This window comes from Myxine glutinosa, chromosome 1 (assembly GCF_964187855.1).
Source record: "Myxine glutinosa chromosome 1, kmMyxGlut1.1, whole genome shotgun sequence".
NCBI lineage: Eukaryota > Metazoa > Chordata > Myxini > Myxiniformes > Myxinidae > Myxine > Myxine glutinosa.
The window spans coordinates 20,001-32,500 of record NC_136261.1 but is presented as its reverse complement, the minus strand read 5'-3'; the positions used below and the strand labels follow the sequence as shown (position 1 = coordinate 32,500).

At 63.1% G+C, this 12,500-nt stretch overlaps 3 non-coding genes across 3 annotated transcripts in view; all 3 read left to right on the top strand.

Moving 5' to 3' along the window:
* The first annotated feature begins 6,189 nt into the window (after window positions 1-6,189).
* On the top strand, window positions 6,190-8,077 carry LOC144889952 (18S ribosomal RNA). The gene has a single exon (XR_013622167.1). It is a non-coding gene; the product is annotated as an 18S ribosomal RNA (ribosomal RNA).
* A 551-nt stretch (window positions 8,078-8,628) lies between these two features.
* LOC137420170 (5.8S ribosomal RNA) lies at window positions 8,629-8,784 on the top strand. Its single transcript, XR_010983141.2, has one exon. It is a non-coding gene; the product is annotated as a 5.8S ribosomal RNA (ribosomal RNA).
* A 519-nt stretch (window positions 8,785-9,303) lies between these two features.
* The window catches only part of LOC137412988 (28S ribosomal RNA), a 5,282-nt gene continuing 2,085 nt past the window's right edge, over window positions 9,304-12,500 (top strand). The window contains exon 1 of the ribosomal RNA XR_010981588.2: window positions 9,304-12,500. This exon is cut by the window's right edge and continues 2,085 nt beyond it. This is a non-coding gene — a ribosomal RNA (28S ribosomal RNA).

Genomic DNA, 12,500 nt, shown 5'->3' with positions numbered 1-12,500 from the left:
CCTCCCTCCCTCCCTCGCCCCCATCGGCTCGTCGGTTCGGTCCTAGGTAAACCGGCCGACTCGCGTACCCACCACCACGCATCCTCCACAAGTTCGCTCGTCGGCTCCAACGTTCCGGGTCGGCCGACCGGCACGAACGACTTGACGTGGCCCTCGACGGGCAGCGCAGCTGTGCTCGGCTCCAACGTTCCGGGTCGGCCGACCGTCTACAGGTCGACCGGGACGAACGACTTGACGTGGCCCTCGACGGGCAGCGCAGCTGTGTTTTCGGCTCCAACGTTCCGGGTCGGCCGACCGTCTACAGGCCGACCGGGGCCGGGCCGCGGAGCCTCTGCCGTCCGGCGTTGGTCGCGTGGTCGCGCGTCTTCTTTCCTCGTACACGCACGTACACAAACCTCCACAAGGCCCCTCAAACCAAGTGCTCGCCGCCCAAACCGAGCCGTTCGCCGAAAGGCCCGTCCGACGTACGAGCACGGGACCTTCCTGTCCAATACAGAAGACGTCCTTCGCTTACCACCTACTTGGGATGTCGTCCATCCTCGAGAGACCATCGACGACGAAAGCGAGGCGAGGCATCTCCGGTACCGGCACGAGCGAACCAAGTATCCAAGAACCTCCTCGGCCGAAGGACGGGAATTCGTCGCTCGCTCCCTCCCTCCCTCGCCCCCATCGGCTCGTCGGTTCGGTCCTAGGTAAACCGGCCGACTCGCGTACCCACCGCCACGCATCCTCCACAAGTTCGCTCGTCGGCTCCAACGTTCCGGGTCGGCCGACCGGGACGAACGACTTGACGTGGCCCTCGACGGGCAGCGCAGCGCACGTGCTCGGCTCCAACGTTCCGGGTCGGCCGACCGTGTACAGGCCGACCGGGACGAACGACTTGACGTGGCCCTCGACGGGCAGCGCAGCTGTGTTTTCGGCTCCAACGTTCCGGGTCGGCCGACCGTCTACAGGCCGACCGGGGCCGGGCCGCGGAGCCTCTGCCGTCCGGCGTTGGTCGCGTGGTCGCGCGTCTTCTTTCCTCGTACACGCACGTACACAAACCTCCACAAGGCCCCTCAAACCAAGTGCTCGCCGCCCAAACCGAGTCGTTCGCCGAAAGGCCCGTCCGACGTACGAGCACGGGACCTTCCTGTCCAATACAGAAGACGTCCTTCGCTTACCACCTACTTGGGATGTCGTCCATCCTCGAGAGACCATCGACGACGAAAGCGAGGCGAGGCATCTCCGGTACCGGCACGAGCGAACCAAGTATCCAAGAACCTCCTCGGCCGAAGGACGGGAATTCGTCGCTCGCTCCCTCCCTCTTTTCCCCCCTCTTTTTCCCCTCTCCCCCGTTCCCCCGTTCGTTAGGGTTCGGGTCGTTAGGGTTAGGGTTAGGGTTAGGGTTAGGGTTAGGGTTAGGGTCGACCCTGAACGAAGACCAAGAACCCTAACAACCCCTCCCATCACCCTCAGCCCTCCCATCCCTCACCCTCCCATCACCCTCCCCATCCCCCTCTCTTTTCGCCTCTCCCCCTCACCCTCCCCCCTCCCCATCCCCCCTCTTTTCCCCTCTCCCCCGTTCCCCTACCTTCCTGTTAGGGTTGTTAGGGTTGTTAGGGTTGTTGGGGGTTAGGGTTAGGGTGAGGGTTGTTAGGGTTCGGGTCGTTAGGGTTCGGGTCGTTAGGGTTAGGGTTAAGGGGTTAGGGTCGACCCTGAACGAAGACCAAGAACCCTAACAACCCCTCCCATCACCCTCACCCCTCCCATCCCTCACCCTCCCATCACCCTCCCCATCCCCCTCTCTTTTCCCCTCTCCCCCTCACCCTCCCCCCTCCCCATCCCCCCTCTTTTCCCCTCTCCCCCGTTCCCCTACCTTGTTGTTAGGGTTGTTAGGATTGTTAGGATTGTTGGGGGTTAGGGTTAGGGTGAGGGTTGTTAGGGTTGTTGGGGGTTAGGGTTAGGGTTCGGGTTGTTAGGGTTCGGGTCGTTAGGGTGAGGGTTGTTAGGGTTCGGATTGTTAGGGTTCGGGTCGTTAGGGTTATAGGGTTAGCGGGTTAGCGTTAGGGTCGACCCTGAACGAAGACCAAGAACCCTAACAACCCCTCCCATCACCCTCACCCCTCCCATCCCTCACCCTCCCATCACCCTCCCCATCCCCCTCTCTTTTCCCCTCTCCCCCTCACCCTCCCCCCTCCCCATCCCCCCTCTTTTCCCCTCTCCCTCCTTTCCCCTACCTTGTTGTTAGGGTTGTTAGGGTTGTTAGGGTTGTTAGGGTTGTTGGGGGTTAGGGTTAGGGTGAGGGTTGTTAGGGTTCGGGTCGTTAGGGTTCGGGTCGTTAGGGTTAGGGTTAAGGGGTTAGGGTCGACCCAGAACGAAGACCAAGAACCCTAACAACCCCTCCCATCACCCTCACCCCTCCCATCCCTCACCCTCCCATCACCCTCCCCATCCCCCTCTCTTTTCCCCTCTCCCCCTCACCCTCCCCCCTCCCCATCCCCCCTCTTTTCCCCTCTCCCCCGTTCCCCTACCTTGTTGTTAGGGTTGTTAGGATTGTTAGGATTGTTGGGGGTTAGGGTTAGGGTGAGGGTTGTTAGGGTTGTTGGGGGTTAGGGTTAGGGTTCGGGTTGTTAGGGTTCGGGTCGTTAGGGTGAGGGTTGTTAGGGTTCGGATTGTTAGGGTTCGGGTCGTTAGGGTTATAGGGTTAGCGGGTTAGCGTTAGGGTCGACCCTGAACGAAGACCAAGAACCCTAACAACCCCTCCCATCACCCTCACCCCTCCCATCCCTCACCCTCCCATCACCCTCCCCATCCCCCTCTCTTTTCCCCTCTCCCCCTCACCCTCCCCCCTCCCCATCCCCCCTCTTTTCCCCTCTCCCTCCTTTCCCCTACCTTGTTGTTAGGGTTGTTAGGGTTGTTAGGGTTGTTAGGGTTGTTGGGGGTTAGGGTTAGGGTGAGGGTTGTTAGGGTTCGGGTCGTTAGGGTTCGGGTCGTTAGGGTTAGGGTTAAGGGGTTAGGGTCGACCCAGAACGAAGACCAAGAACCCTAACAACCCCTCCCATCACCCTCACCCCTCCCATCCCTCACCCTCCCATCACCCTCCCCATCCCCCTCTCTTTTCCCCTCTCCCCCTCACCCTCCCCCCTCCCCATCCCCCCTCTTTTCCCCTCTCCCCCGTTCCCCTACCTTGTTGTTAGGGTTGTTAGGATTGTTAGGATTGTTGGGGGTTAGGGTTAGGGTGAGGGTTGTTAGGGTCGTTGGGGGTTAGGGTTAGGGTTCGGGTTGTTAGGGTTCGGGTCGTTAGGGTGAGGGTTGTTAGGGTTCGGATTGTTAGGGTTCGGGTCGTTAGGGTTATAGGGTTAGCGGGTTAGCGTTAGGGTCGACCCTGAACGAAGACCAAGAACCCTAACAACCCCTCCCATCACCCTCACCCCTCCCATCCCTCACCCTCCCATCACCCTCCCCATCCCCCTCTCTTTTCCCCTCTCCCCCTCACCCTCCCCCCTCCCCATCCCCCCTCTTTTCCCCTCTCCCTCCTTTCCCCTACCTTGTTGTTAGGGTTGTTAGGGTTGTTAGGGTTGTTAGGGTTGTTGGGGGTTAGGGTTAGGGTGAGGGTTGTTAGGGTTCGGGTCGTTAGGGTTCGGGTCGTTAGGGTTAGGGTTAAGGGGTTAGGGTCGACCCAGAACGAAGACCAAGAACCCTAACAACCCCTCCCATCACCCTCACCCCTCCCATCCCTCACCCTCCCATCACCCTCCCCATCCCCCTCTCTTTTCCCCTCTCCCCCTCACCCTCCCCCCTCCCCATCCCCCCTCTTTTCCCCTCTCCCCCGTTCCCCTACCTTGTTGTTAGGGTTGTTAGGATTGTTAGGATTGTTGGGGGTTAGGGTTAGGGTGAGGGTTGTTAGGGTTGTTGGGGGTTAGGGTTAGGGTTCGGGTTGTTAGGGTTCGGGTCGTTAGGGTGAGGGTTGTTAGGGTTCGGATTGTTAGGGTTCGGGTCGTTAGGGTTATAGGGTTAGCGGGTTAGCGTTAGGGTCGACCCTGAACGAAGACCAAGAACCCTAACAACCCCTCCCATCACCCTCACCCCTCCCATCCCTCACCCTCCCATCACCCTCCCCATCCCCCTCTCTTTTCCCCTCTCCCCCTCACCCTCCCCCCTCCCCATCCCCCCTCTTTTCCCCTCTCCCTCCTTTCCCCTACCTTGTTGTTAGGGTTGTTAGGGTTGTTAGGGTTGTTAGGGTTGTTGGGGGTTAGGGTTAGGGTGAGGGTTGTTAGGGTTCGGGTCGTTAGGGTTCGGGTCGTTAGGGTTAGGGTTAAGGGGTTAGGGTCGACCCAGAACGAAGACCAAGAACCCTAACAACCCCTCCCATCACCCTCACCCCTCCCATCCCTCACCCTCCCATCACCCTCCCCATCCCCCTCTCTTTTCCCCTCTCCCCCTCACCCTCCCCCCTCCCCATCCCCCCTCTTTTCCCCTCTCCCCCGTTCCCCTACCTTGTTGTTAGGGTTGTTAGGATTGTTAGGATTGTTGGGGGTTAGGGTTAGGGTGAGGGTTGTTAGGGTTGTTGGGGGTTAGGGTTAGGGTTCGGGTTGTTAGGGTTCGGGTCGTTAGGGTGAGGGTTGTTAGGGTTCGGATTGTTAGGGTTCGGGTCGTTAGGGTTATAGGGTTAGCGGGTTAGCGTTAGGGTCGACCCTGAACGAAGACCAAGAAAACGAACCAATCTCCCAGCGTTGGCACGGCCGGTGCAGTTCGTTGCCTTTTCACGATTCGCCCGGCACCAGTTCGCGTGCCCCGTCACACCAGGCCACCTGACTCCTGGTCTGCACAATAGTGTGAGGAGGCATGCGCCTGAGCGAGCGAGCGGTCGGAGAGGGCTAGGGTGTGTGTGTGCGACTGTGTCTGTCGTCCACCCCCCTTGAACGAACAGGAAAAGGCCAATAATGGTGATGGCCTGTTAGCTAGAAGGTCACCATTACCAGGGTACCCGATGGCATTAGCGTGCGTGGCGCTTGAGTGTGTTGGCGTGCACGTACACCGACCGCTTGTGCGGGAACACACCCCGGATGAGGCACCTCGGCTTCACCATGGTATTTTGTCGACCGGACGCCTTCGACTCCGGGTAACCCGAGGCTTTCGATGACGGGCCCAACCTTGACTGGATTGATGCCCTATGAGGTCGTCGTGAGGACTGTGCATGACCTCCCACAGTCGATCGGCTGGCGATTTTGCCGCTCCCCGTCGGGAGTCCCTCCGTTGTTTCTATCGGTCGGGTCTTCTCCTCGAACGGGGTGACCGGCACGGTCGTGTCGACCGTGAGCGCGCTTGTGTGCCCGATTGGCTCCGCGGCCCGCTTCACGGCGTGCATTATCAAAACGTGTCCGAGCAGTTTCACCGGTGGTGGTCGTGTCGTGTCGTCCGTGACGGACGGACGGACGAACGAACGAACGAACTCAGGGTTCCGTGAACCCGGCCGCCCCGGGGATCGACGCTCGCCTCCTAGTCGTAACGTGAGGCGTTCGCCGTCTTTCCTCGAGCGGCCGAAGTTGCGTGCTCCTTTTGCTTTTTGGACGATGCGATATACGCAGAAACGACGAGGCGTTTGCAGGCAGGCAGGTGCGTGCGCACGGTCGGTCGATTCGGCGACGCCGGAGGAGGGTGATGGAGGGCTCGCACCGCGGAGGCGGGCGAAGTGCCCGACGAGGCGAGGCACCCCGGCTCGAGGCATGACGACACCGGTCGTTCGTTTCACGTGCGTCACGCGCCTTGCGCCCCGCTCCTGCGGACCTCGTCGCGGACACTGCACACTCGGCACGGTGAAGTGACTCGTGCCACGGACGGTCGTCCGAGCGGGAATGGTATATGGTACGGTCGTCGTGTTCCGCCGTTGCCACGTTGCGTCGGTTGTCGATATGCGGCGTGATGATGCCGGTGCCGCCGCCGCGGCAGCTCCATGGGGGAGCGTGCACACATGGAGTAGTCGTGGTCACGAGGAGGGAATACGGACAAGGGACAAGGGACACGGGACACGGATCGGTCGCGGGGGTTCCGCCGCGTGGTCGCCTGCGCTCGAGCGTCGAGCGACCCGTCGCGCGGTCCTCCCCGCTGCTCCATGGGCCGTCGGGGAAGGACGACGTGCACGACGGGTGCGTCGCCCTCACCTCGACGGCCCGAAGGCGGCTGGTTTCTACCGAATCATGGCGCCGCTCCCTGGTTGATCCTGCCAGCCGCATATGCTTGTCTCAAAGACTAAGCCATGCATGTCTAAGTGCGAACGGACAGACCCGTTGAGACTGCGAATGGCTCATTAAATCAGTTATGGTCTCTTTGAGCGCTCGGACGTTACTTGGATAACTGTGGCAATTCTAGAGCTAATACATGCAAACGAGCGCCGGTCCCCGCGGGTGTCGGGTTCTCCTGGCGTCCTGTGGGGAGGCGCGCATTTATCAGCACCAAAAATCGACGCGGCGCCCACGCGGGCCCGTCCACGGGATGGTGACTCTGGATAAACGATTGCAGATCGCTCGGCCTCCGCGCCGGCGACGTTTCATTCGAATGTCTGCCCTATCAACTTTCGATGGCAGGCTTCGCGCCTGCCATGGTGGCTACGGGTGACGGGGAATCAGGGTTCGATTCCGGAGAGGGAGCCTGAGAAACGGCTACCACATCCAAGGAAGGCAGCAGGCGCGCAAATTACCCACTCCCGACACGGTGAGGTAGTGACGAAAAATACCGATGCAGGCCTCGGTCGAGGCGCTGCTATCGGAATGGGTGCACCTTAAACCCATGTGCGAGGATCCATTGGAGGGCAAGTCTGGTGCCAGCAGCCGCGGTAATTCCAGCTCCAACAGCGTAAGCGAACGCTGTTGCAGTTAAAAAGCTCGTATTTGGAAATCACGCCGGGGCTCGCGGGGGGGACGCGTCGCAAGGCGCGCTTCCTCTCCCCGCCCGTCCCCGGCGGCGAGACTGTCGGAGCCCTGCGGACGCTCTTGGATGAGTGTCCGTTGTGGGCCGAAAGCGTTTACCTTGAGGAAACTGGAGTGCTCAGAGCGGGTCGGTAGAGCCTGTACACCGCAGCTGGGAATAATGGAATAGGGCCTCGGTCCTATTTTGTTGGTTTTGCGGGACGGAGGTCATGATTGAGAGGGACTGCCGGGGGCATTCGTACTGCGCCGCGAGAGGTGAAATTCTGGGACCGGCGCAAGACGGACTAAAGCGAAAGCATTTGCCAAGAATGTTTTCCTTAATCAAGAACGAAGGTCGGAGGCTCGAAGGCGATCAGATACCGCCCTAGTTTCGACGGTAAACTATGCCGACCGGCGATCGGGCGGCGTCGAATGGCATGACCCGTCCGGCAGCCATGAGGGAAACCAGGAGTTTCTGGGTTCCGGGGGGAGTATGGTTGCAAAGCTGAAACTTAAAGGAATTGACGGAAGGGCACCACCAGGAGTGGAGCCTGCGGCTCAATTTGACTCAACACGGGAAAGCTCACCTGGGCCGGACACGAGAAGGATTGACAGACTGAGAGCTCTTTCACGATTCTGTGGGTGGTGGTGCATGGCCGTTCTTAGTTGGTGGAGCGATCCGTCTGGTTGATTCCGATAACGAGCGAGACTCCGACACGCTAACTAGTTCCGCGACCCTGGTGTGGCCGGCGGACTAACTTCTTAGAGGGACGAGCGGCTGCAAGCCGTGCGAGATGGAGCAATAACAGGTCTGTGATGCCCTTCGATGTCCGGGGCCGCACGCGCGCTACACTGGACGGGCCAGCGTGTACCTTGCCCTTCGCCGTCAGGCTCGGGTAAACCGCTGAGCCCCGTCCGTGATGGGGACTGGGGCTTGAGACAGTGTCCCACGAACGAGGAATTCCCAGTAAGCGCGAGTCATCAGCTCGCGTTGATTAAGTCCCTGCCCTTTGTACACACCGCCCGTCGCTACTACCGATCGGACGGTTTGGTGAGATCCTCGGATCAGCCCCTGCACGGGCCGTTCTCGGCTCGTGCCGGTGCGCCGAAAAGATGAGCGAACTTGACTGTCTAGAGGAAGTAAAAGTCGTAACAAGGTTTCCGTAGGTGAACCTGCGGAAGGATCATTATCGGGACAACACGAGCGAGAGGCACGCGAGAGAGAAGGAGACAGACGTACGTGGTCGTCCGTGGTCGTCCAGGCGGCGGTGCTCCTCTGGTCGACACGAGGCGACGCGACGAGCCGAATGAGCCAGCGTGAAGGGCCCACGGGGGCCAAGGGGGGCCCAAGGGCGAACGGCCGAGGCCGCGTTCGATGCGCCGCGCGGCGCCACCGTTCGATGGACTAGGACCTCGGTCCTTTTTTTGTCGTTCGAGGGTGGCCGCGCGGCGTACGGCGCGCGCCGAACGCCGAGGACCCTACGCTATTATACCCCTAGCGATGCGACCCAGGGAGAGAGGTGGAAGACGCGATCGCCGGCGCCGTGTCGGCGATGCGTCGGCGTTTGTCACCGGATGTGTCTGCCGGTAGCGCAGTCGATCGAGAGTCCGCGGCGGTGTCCCGGACCCTCGGGCCGAAAAAGGGCCGAGCGATGGTGGGACGGAGGGACGTCGACGCGATGACAAAGACGACGACGACGTCCTTTGTCGTGGGCCGTGGTAAAAGTCATCGTCTTGGAATGACTCACAGCGGTGGATCACTCGGCTCGTGCGTCGATGAAAAACGCAGCCAACTGCGAGAACTGGTGTGAATTGCAGGATACACTGATCATCGACACGTTGAACGCACATTGCGGCCCCGGGCTACACACCCGGGGCCACGCCTGTCTGAGGGTCGCTCGATTATCGATCGGGAGCGCGAGCGTCCCGGCCCGCGCCTTCGTTTTGCCTCGCGGCCGGCCGGGCCTCGTGATGCCCCCGCGAATGGGAGCGCGGGACCGCCCGTTCGGTCGCGCCTCGCCGAAATGCAGCTTACTCGACTCGCTCGCTGCTCCATCGCCGCGGTGGCTTTGGTTTTTTTTTGGCGCTCGTGACTCGGTGCCGCGCCTTCGGGGCGCGGCGCGCGTGCTCGTCGGTGGACCTCGAATGAGAGCGAGCCCGACTTCGTGACGCGTGTCCGCGCGCGCGCTCGGCGCGTGACACCGAGGGCGAGGGCGATGAGAGAGCCCGCGAGACGCACAGAGCGCCAGGTCCGAGCGTCCGTAACGCGTAAGGAGCGGCCAGGCCAGGCCAGTCCGCCTTCGCCACGGCGCCGGACACGGGGACACGGGGGACAAAGAGAGACGAAGGGAGACAGTCAAGAGAGAGAGAGAGAGAGAGAGCCAAGGTCCCGTCTCCGGGAGCACTTCGATGTTTGCGACCTCAGATCAGACGTGACGACCCGCTTAATTTAAGCATATTACTAAGCGGAGGAAAAGAAACTAACGAGGATTCCCTCAGTAACGGCGAGTGAACAGGGAAAAGCCCAGCGCCGAATCCCCGCTCGCATTACGGGCGCGTGGACCTGTGGCGTACAGGAGCTCGCACCTCCCGGTGTCGCTCGGGGGTCCAAGTCCTTTCGATCGGGGCCTCCTCCATGGACGGTGGAAGGCCGGTGCGTTGGCCCCCGACGCGCCGGGGTCGGGTCTCTTTGGAGTCGGGTTGCTTGGGAATGCAGCCTAAAGCGGGTGGTAAACTCCATCCAAGGCTAAATACGTGCACGAGGCCGATAGCCGACAAGTACCGTGAGGGAAAGTTGAAAAGAACTCTGAAGAGAGAGTTCAAGAGTTCGTGAAACCGTTGCGAGGTAAACGGGTGGGATCCGCGCGGTCCGCCCGGAGGAGTCAGCCGTGGGGTCGGTCGCCCGTCGCGGGTGTCGCGGTACCCGCCCCGCGCCCGGACGCCGTCGCGTCTCCCCTCGTGGGTGCGCTTCGGCGATCCCGGTCAACGCGCGGGCGGGCCTCGCCCCGCGGCGGACGCGGCCGCCGCCCGGTGCAGTTTCTCCGCGTGCGGTGCGCCGCGACCGGTTCCGGAGGCGGCCAGGAGCGCCTGGGTTTTTCGGCGGACAACCTTCGAGGAGCGAATCCGTCGAGGCGCCGCGGCGGGGTCTGCGACCCGGTGCCGCTCGTCGGCACCGGGCCGCGCTCGTCGCGGGGGCCTGGCGATAGCGTTCGCTCGCCCCGGGACCGAGGGAAACGGGACGAGAACAAAGTCTGACGCCGCGCCGCGCGCGATCGCGGCTGCCTTCGGGGGCCGCGCGTCGCGCGTCCGGGGCGCCCCGCTCCCCGCCGTGCCGTCGACTGGCGGCGAACTGTCCTCAGTGCGTCGTCGACCGCGGTGCGGCGCCGGAGCGGTGCGCGTCTCCGGCAGGGGCCGTTTCCGCGTCCGCGCGGCCGGCGCGTCGCGGGTTTTCGCGCGCGCGTCGGGCGGGCCTCGGGGCTCTCGGCTCTCACGGGCCGGTGTGTCCCCGGCGTTCCGCCCGCGCGCGCGCGCGTTTTGCCCGTCGTGCGCGCCGCGTCGCGCGTTGGCGGTGCGGTCCCCGGCGCTCGGGGTCTGCGGCGAGGGTCGGAATCCCACCCGACCCGTCTTGAAACACGGACCAAGGAGTCTAACACGTGCGCGAGTCGAAGGGCTCGATCGAAACCCCGGAGGCGCAATGAAAGTGTGCGGTGCGTGCGCGGCCGGGTCCAGGCGCCCCGTCGTCGTCCGCGGGCCGCGTTTCGCGCGGTGCGGGCGCGTCGCTCGGTCGGCCGCGGTTGCTTTCCCCGGGTTCTCCCGGGGGGGTGCCGCGTCGTCCGTGTCGGCGCGCTTTAGCGCCGCGCGAGGCCGAACCCGCGCCGGCAGGGGCGTCCCTCGCGCCCGCGCTCGTTCCACCGTGGGGCGGGATCCTCGCCGCCGTGGCAGGGGCGAGGCGCACCGCCGGCCCGTCCTACGCTCTCCGTCCGGCGCGAGCCGGCGGAGGCGGACGGAGCCACAGCGTACTTGTTGGTACCCGAAAGATGGTGAGCTACGCCCGGGCAGGGCGAAGCCAGGGGAAACCCTGGTGGAGGCCCGCAGCGGTTCTGACGTGCAAATCGATCGTACGACCCGGGCGTAGGGGCGAAAGACCAATCGAACCATCTAGTAGCTGGTTCCCTCCGAAGTTTCCCTCAGGATAGCTGGAGCTCTCGCTGGATGCGCAGTTTTATCCGGTAAAGCGACTGACGAGAGGCATTGGGGCCGAAACGGCTTCAACCTATTCTCAAACTTTGAATGGGTAAGACGCCCGGCTCGCGTCTTCGGAGCCGGGCGCGTGCGTTCCGCCGTCTTACCGGGCGGCGGGCGCGCGAGCGAAGAATGCGAGCTGCCCAGTGGGCCACTTTTGGTAAGCAGAACTGGCGCTGCGGGATGAACCGAACGCCGGGTTAAGGCGCCGAACGCGAACGCTCATCGGAGCCCTGGCAAAAGGTGTTGGTTGGTCGAGACAGCAGGGCGGTGGCCATGGAAGTCGGAATCCGCTAAGGAGTGTGTAACGACTCACCTGCCGAATCAACTGGCCCTGAAAATGGATGGCGCTCGAGCGTCGGGCCTATACCCGGCCGTCGCAGGCGATGTAACCAGTTGGCGCGCGTGCGTCGCGGTCGCTCGGCTTTTAGCCGTGGCGCGCCGCGCGCGCGCGCGCATGTCCGTGCGCTACGCCGCGACGAGTAGGAGGGCCGCCGCGGTGGCGCTGAAGCCTTGGGCGCGGGCCCGGGTGGAGCCGCCGCGGGTGCAGATCTTGGTGGTAGTAGCAAATATTCAAACGAGAGACTTTGAAGGCCGAGGTGGAGAAGGGTTCCATGTGAACAGCGCTTGGACATGGGTGAGTCGGTCCTAAGTGACGGGCGAAGGCCTTACGGACGATGTTGGGCGATGGGCTCCCATCTGCCCCGGTGCGAGCGAAAGGGAATCGGGCTCAGATCCCCGAACCCAGAGTGCGGAGAAAGGTCGGGGGACGGCTCGCGCTTGTCGCGGCCTCCCAACGTTGCGGTAACGCAAAGCGCGCCTGGAGACGGCGGCGGGGGTGCCGGGAAGAGTTTTCTTTTCTTCGTGAAGGGACGGGCGCCCTGGAATGGGTTTTACCCGAGATAGGGGCCCGCGCCCTGCAGAGCGTCGCGGCTCCTGCGGCGTCCGGCGGGCCCTCGCCGCCCCTTGAAAATCCGGGTGCGATGACTGAATCTCGCTCTGGGCCGTACCCATATCCGCAGCAGGTCTCCAAGGTGAACAGCCTCTGGTGCGATGGAACAATGTGGGTAAGGGAAGTCGGCAAGCCGGATCCGTAACTTCGGGACAAGGATTGGCTCTGAGGGCTGGGTCGGTCGAGCCGGGGCGCGAAGCGGTGTACGGGAACGCGCTCGCGGTCGGGGCGAGCCTCCGTTTCCCGGGCCCGCGGGGCTCCCGGCCCGTCGTCCGGTCCGCCGGCGCCTCGCGGCGTGGCGTCGGGTTCTACCGCCGGCACGGGCGGTGCGTTCGGGGGTTTTCGGTCCCGTGCCGTGTCCGGGGGACGTCCCTCCCGTCGTGGCCCTTGGTCGAGCGCCCCGCGTTGCGCGCGCGCCG